Raw genomic sequence first — 7,182 nt, forward strand, 5'->3', positions numbered from 1 at the left:
TACATGTATTTGTTTGGAACAGTTCTAATAATGTATTTGTTTTGATTATTATTATTTTGATTTACTACTAGAGTGGGGTTAAAACTATATAACCATGTCTACATGCTTATGATATTCATTAAAACAAAGCACCACTGCACTGCTTGATTATGGAATCCTTTTCAGCTCAAAGTTTTCCCCCAAAACTCGTCTATTATTACATGGTGCTAATTTAGGCTTTTTGTGGGAAGCCAGTAGGATTTGGGTTGTGTTGACTTGGTACATTTAGCATTCTAATTCTAAATGCCTGGAAAATATGATGGGTGTGACGTATCCCCTGCAAAACGCTGTGTGTGTGTGTGTGTGTGTGTGTGTGTGTGTGTGTGTGTGTGTGTGTGTGTGTGTGTGTGTGTGTGTGTGTGTGTGTGTGTGTGTGTGTGTGTGTGTGTGTGTGTGTGTGTGCGCGCGTGTCTGCATGGTATGCACATTGTATTGGCTGTCCCCTTACTGCAATCAATCCCTTTAATTACTCTGTCATCGCTGCAACGGAAGCCTTCGTCAAATTCCCAAACATCCCAATCTCCCGAGAAACAGAGTTAGAAACAGAGAGAGCTTTGAGTAGGAGGAAAGAAATAGAGACCCGATTACATAACTGTGCAGCACATTTTCATTCTTTCAATGTATACGTCCAGTCGTCCACGAATTGTTTTGCTTTGTGTTAACCTTGTTTGCGCATGTATGTACTCATTCTGCATGTACAGTCGCTCACACACATTTATTATGTATTATCCCCAATTGGCCGTTAACAATCCATGTCCTTATTCTTAGGCTATGGGCTAAAGTGTACACTAACTCTAGCTGACTCGCTGAGAGTGCAGCGCTCTGCTAGCCTCTAGGCAGCATTGGGAGGCTGGCCTGAGGGATGGAGGTGCTCTTGTTACTTGACTTTTCATCATTCTCAACCTCTGGAATGTACCCACAGGAGGTGACAGTGCTCTGGCTGGGAGCTGGTGGTGTTATTGTTCACCTCTGCTGCACTTTATTCTTTGTCCTGGCAGCCTAGTTGTTGTACAGGTCTAATGAGATCAAACAGACACTGTAGAAACACTGTACTCACAACAGAGGGTTCGGGGGGAAAGGATTCGGATTGAATGCAGAAGCAAGGAACACACACACACACAGCATACAGTGAACAAACACACCCTGCTGTGTGCACACACGCACAGACTGTACTGTAACAATGCACACGCAGCTTAGAGCAGCCACAGGCTGAGGAGGCTTGGTATGCGCAAATCTGCATATGTCATGCACATGTTATGCTCTCATGTTCTTATAAGCACATGTACACACATACTGTAAGCAAAATCAAAGAGTGCTGTGGTTATGAGAATGTTTTGGTGACATGTTGTGGTTGGTTGGCTGACTGACTGATTGATCCATTCACTAGATACTGCAAAACAGAGCAGGGAATAACCCTGATATCGCTCCCATCCGCTCAATCAGCGGTCCGGCCCCAAGAAAAAGGAGGATCTGCTCTGGGGTGGCATTGCGACAAGATACTGCAGCAAAACAAATGCAAACCTGGAAGGTTTACACAACAGCCAGGGAGACCGTGACACAGGGACACTGACGGAGTGGCTCCGATATATGCAGGGGCACAATTTCCACGCACACATACGCACGCGCGCGCACACACACACACACACACACACACACACACACACACACACACACACACACACACACACACACACACACACACACACACACACACACACACACACACACACACACACACACACACACTTACTTCTAGGACTATCAGTCCTACATGTTCATGAGTCACTTTCCAGATCTCATGGGAAAGAGAAAAACAGATCAAAAATTTGGAAAAGCAGGTCAGAAAATATAGTGCATCAATATTCTTCTGCCATATCATGGAAAAGGTCAAGCTGCAGGATGTCAAGGGTCAACACGCCAAAGAACAAAGCATCTCTCAATCTGACCTAAATGTCCTTGACAGTACATTGAAAACTCATGGGCAGCGAGTACATTTTCTTTCAGAGCATATTTATCTTTGAGGAGCCTATTTGCTTTGAGTCGGTGTCACTACCGTCACGCAGACAACGCGGTTGCGTTGGGGCCCATGGCGTTAGGGGCACCTCCCCACCCAGGAAAAAAAATAATAATAATTATATATAAAAAATAAATTATGAATTAAAAAATAAACCTGGGTGTGCCCCTTAACATTGTTACAAAACCGTTGTTTATGTACCCGAAATCCGTCACAAACCCGCGAAAAAAGTATCAGAAACCACTAATAACCGCAAAATCTTCGCTGCACGCGCGTGCATGCGCGTTCATGAGGGCCCGCTGTGACCACCTCGCGTCGGGGCCTACTGTTGCCTCGTTACGCGACTGCAACCCAGTGAAGAGAAAAATGCATGAAAGTCCCCATTCGTCCAATTGGTCATGTCACTGTAGAACGGTTCTCCCTGACACAATTGATGAGACCATTGTGATTAAAGCGCTTCTGAGCTTTATTGACTACACACAATACATAGTGGTGCACCAAGTCTCAGCCTTAGGTCTGTTGCTTGCCGTGCTTAAATCAATCGTAGCCCTTTATAATGTTGCACAGTTGAGCTCTCTGTATCTGCCGGCGTTAGGGTTAGTCATTGGCCAGATCGATTGAGTCGAGTTAAAGTTCAGATCGATTGCTCAACCCACTGAGGAAACAAAAGGATGAGGACAAAAGGAAGGAAGGTTTCCTCATTGTATAGGATATAAATTTAGTAGCATAGTAGGATGGCCACATGTGGTGTGTGTTTATACATATTGCTATGCATGCTTAGATGCAGATCTACATACAGTATGCACACAGGCATGCCCTCAGTATGTGTCTGTGTTAAAAAAAAATCCCTCTGCTTTCAATGGTAATCTAGCGTGTCGTTTTTCTTATTTTCCTAGCTTATTTCTCCATGCAGCATGTGCAGTGCTTGTGTGTGTGTGTGTGTGTGTGTGTGTGTGTGTGTGTGTGTGTGTGTGTGTGTGTGTGTGTGTGTGTGTGTGTGTGTGTGTGTGTACCGCCTGCGTTCTAGTAGTGAACAGCTGACTATAGTGTGAGTGCAGAAATTGAAATAAATTGTTTCCTGGTACTCGCAGACTGATTTCATTTCCATACAGCCATCTGGGGCCAATCAAGAGGCTGAATTGAACCAAGGAAGCTCAGGTGTGCCCAACGCTTTTCATAATAAAGAAAAACAATGGCATTCAGGCAACAAGAGATAGGCCTATACACAAATGGACATGAATGCAGAGATGAGTGTGGGCACACACATGCATCCCTGAAGGCACAAGCACACTTGTTGCACTTGTAAATGATTCGAGCCTAGTATCTGGTATGCGCTTGCCAGCGCCTTTCTCGTTGTCCTCCTCGCTGTTTCAGTCTGGTTGTGTTCCTCCCTGTTGTATGTGTGTCATACGAGCGCACACACCTTTTTGATTAATCGAATAATTTTTTTTTAATACACGGACAGATGTGGAACCCAGGTAACACTGAACCTAGCTGAATCTGTCCAAACAACATGCTTTGATCAACATTTGAAAAAACAAAACATGTGAAGTACCCAACGTCTGCATAATAGTATAGCAAAAAAAAAGGTGACTAGAAGACACAAAGAATATTATTTAATTGTTGGACCAAAAAACTTGCTATCAACTTTCAAAGACTGAAATCGTTGAGGGTTTTATAAATACATATGAAATCGGTTTTAGACACTGACGGTTTGTGTTCTATATTTTAATGGCACTGAAGCCATAACACATAAGACATAACACTCCAAGACAGTTGAAAGCAATTAAAACATCAAAGTGGCAGAGCAGTATAATATAATGGTTAGTTATTAATAAATAAATAAACAAACAAATAAAGTGAAATAATAAAAATCCCAGGAAGATCATTATTTTGCTGTCTTGCCACTCTGTAATTTATAGTTTGGCAATGTGGTGAAGCCTCAATTTGTAAAATTAAGACTCTGGGGGACCTGTTTACACTGCAGTAAAAAACTATTTAGTTCACAAATCCGAGTGTTGAGTTTGGCAAGTTCCAACCATCTAGTTGCTGCTGCGCGGCAGCCTCTTATGAGCTTGCCTTCCCAAAAATGGCGCCCGCCGATACAGACACCCCAGATTCGGAGGAGGCGTCTACCTTTTAATGTCTATGGTTGCAATAGTCAAGTCTGGAGATGACAGAGGCCTGGATAAGGAGCTGGGCAGACTCCTGGATGAGGAACTTATCCGATTTGTGCCTTGTGCCTGCTGGGGATCTGAATAATAGACAGCTCATGTTTAAAATGTGACCATTCATATATTTTCTTTTTGGAGCATGTAGTCTACGTTTATTTGAAGCACAAAAGGTTGGGGGCCAGTCCAATGTGACGACAAATGTGCCAAGATAAAATTAGATCAATCATAGGGGCATAACTTTCCATAGTCTGTCCACTATTTTATGTTGGCTACGAATAAACAAATGTCCCATTCACTGTATCTCCATCACTGTTACCCAACAGGGACATAAACAATGATTAATTGCAACATAAATTAAGTCATAATATGGTCTTGGGACCCACACACAATTCCTATTTGCGTCGAAGAGTGCACATTTGTAATATGGATTATGCAGCCTTCACAGGAAACTGATACGGAGAAGCTCAGTCCACCTCTGCCTTCATCTAATGCACATATATATTTAAATAAAAAGGCAGGTCCACCACACTGCATTAAATGAAATGCAACACTCAATTGGTTAAAAGAGATTACATACAGTATTATTTGGACATTTCCTCCATAGGTGCCCATTTATGCTCGTGCCCACGGGTGCTAAACCCCAATCCTAAATTGTGGAGGAAACATCTCTCTCCCTAGCTCCCTCTCTCTGTCTCTCTCGTTGACTGTGCCTCCCTTCACTCCCTCGAGTTGATGCTGCTATCTGTGCTTCATGGATTGGCAAACCATGACATGCACGGATGTGCACTGTGCATACACACACACACACCTCTTCACACCTCTTACCAAAGCTTACAAAAGCTGCCGAGTGTCAACATCATGAATTAACATATCAATAGTCCATTGTATGACCTCACTGTATAGGTGTAGACGTGCAACGTGCGTGTGACGTCATTAAAATAGCGTCCCACCAGTAAAAGAAATCACCACTTAACAACTGTGGATTGCTAAAAGCCAATGGACGAGCTTTAACTTCAGTGGGTGGGTCCAAATGTTTTGCAACACAGGATATGCCGCGCAGCGTGTGCTGGGTGGAGTTCGCTATCAAAAGAATGTAAATGTGGCCCTGCACGACGGCCGCATCAGTAGTAAAATCAAGGCCACTTTCCAAGGGAGTGCTCGGCATTTGTCGCAGGTGCTCGGGCAACCAAGCACCCTTAGGATCGCCGCCCCTGGTTTGCTCTAACTGTGAAAACTGTATAGGTCACCCAGTGCACCACAGCAGCATTGTCTGTAATTATGGCAGGGAACTGGTCTAGTCAAGGCCCATCATCTACTTCCTGTGTGTGTGTGTGCGTGTGTGCGTGTGTGCGTGCGTGCGAGAGAGAGAGAGAGAGAGAGAGAGAGAGAGAGAGAGAGAGAGAGAATGTGTGTGTGAGAGAGAGAGAGAGAGAGAGAGAGAGAGAGAGAGAGAGAGAGAGAGAGAGAGAATTTTGCAGGTTGTAAATGTGTCCCAGTCATATTCATCATCATATTTCATATAACAGGGAAAGGTCAGGGCAGTGCATATTGAACTTGCACATCAGAAATGCCAGAAACGCTAGAATTCTTTCTTCCCAGTTTCACCTTTTGTCTTAAAGGGCTACTGACACAGCTACCAAACCGACTCATGCAAATTATAAAGAATAGCTGAGTTGAGTAGATACCAAGAAGTCACAATTATGAGCGCACCATGCAGTTAATCTCACGTCCCCCTTCTACAAAGCAATATATTTAACGTTTGCTGCAAACTGAAATAAAATATTTTTTTGGACCATGAAAATACAGAAACGTTCACATTATTCTTTAAAAAATATTGTGCCTAGTATTTCATAGCATTGTTAGCAATTAGTTTAGCTCTGACATGGAATGTAAATGCTGAAGCACTATGATAAGATTAAAAGGCTATCTTTCTTACAGAAATGGACCATACTATTGATAATCTGAATGCGTACTTTCATATAATGCAATTGTAGCCATTGGCGGTGGTATCAAGCATCAGACTAGAGTAGTGATTCTGAAACTTTCTAATTTCAAGGACCCTTGATTTGCAATTTGCATTAGGCCATGAAACCCCTTTTACACAATTTGTATCTCTGGGACCCCAATCTACACTGTAAAATCCTCAGTGTTAATTTTACTCTAAGAGTGTAAAAATGGTTATGGGCCCATTTGGTCCCATTTGTACTCTTTCAGAGTTACAGCCCCATAAGTGTACATATGGCTCCTAACAATCATTTAGCAACCCCCTGGGACCCCCTCAAGGACGGGTTCTCTCATGTCTCACTGGTTCTCATAGGAGTGGGAATGACCTATTAGGATAGCGAGGCTCACCATTGAACAATTTAGCTTTGGCCTAAATATACATTACACACATTTGTCTACTGTAGCTACTCAAGGGGACCGATACATTGAAACATGTCACTAAACACTTGCCAGTTAACGAAGGTTTAACAGTTTAACGAATGGTCTATGTAAGGTTGGCAACAGACTATTCTATTTGGTACATCTGCAATGAATGAGCTATGAGTTTTTGCACCGACTAGTCTCTAGGCCAGTCTATCTCTACCACAATCTTCGAATGCCGTAATTACGCACTGTAAAAGTTGAGAAAAGGAAGCTGTCATCTGCTCTGACTGGAAGGGTATCCGAAGGGTATTCGACCAGTCACAAGTCATGACACAGACCATATTCACAAGTTATTTATTTTTTTAAATATCTTTTAGAATTTCCATTTCTGCTAAGCGGAAAGCTAGCTATGCCTTGACTAATTTGGGAGTTATTTACATGACTGCAAAGGCAAAAATGAAGTGGGGAAACAACATGACATCTGCTTTATTCATTGCCAGAGCTTCCCAAGTACAGACTGTTAGGTGGAAGCATGTGAAAATTGTGGGAGCCAACACGTCTATCTTGAGAGAGGACCACAGTGTTCTT

This window comes from Gymnoscopelus braueri (assembly GCF_963280865.1).
Source record: "Gymnoscopelus braueri genome assembly, chromosome: 11".
Classification (NCBI taxonomy): domain Eukaryota; kingdom Metazoa; phylum Chordata; class Actinopteri; order Myctophiformes; family Myctophidae; genus Gymnoscopelus; species Gymnoscopelus braueri.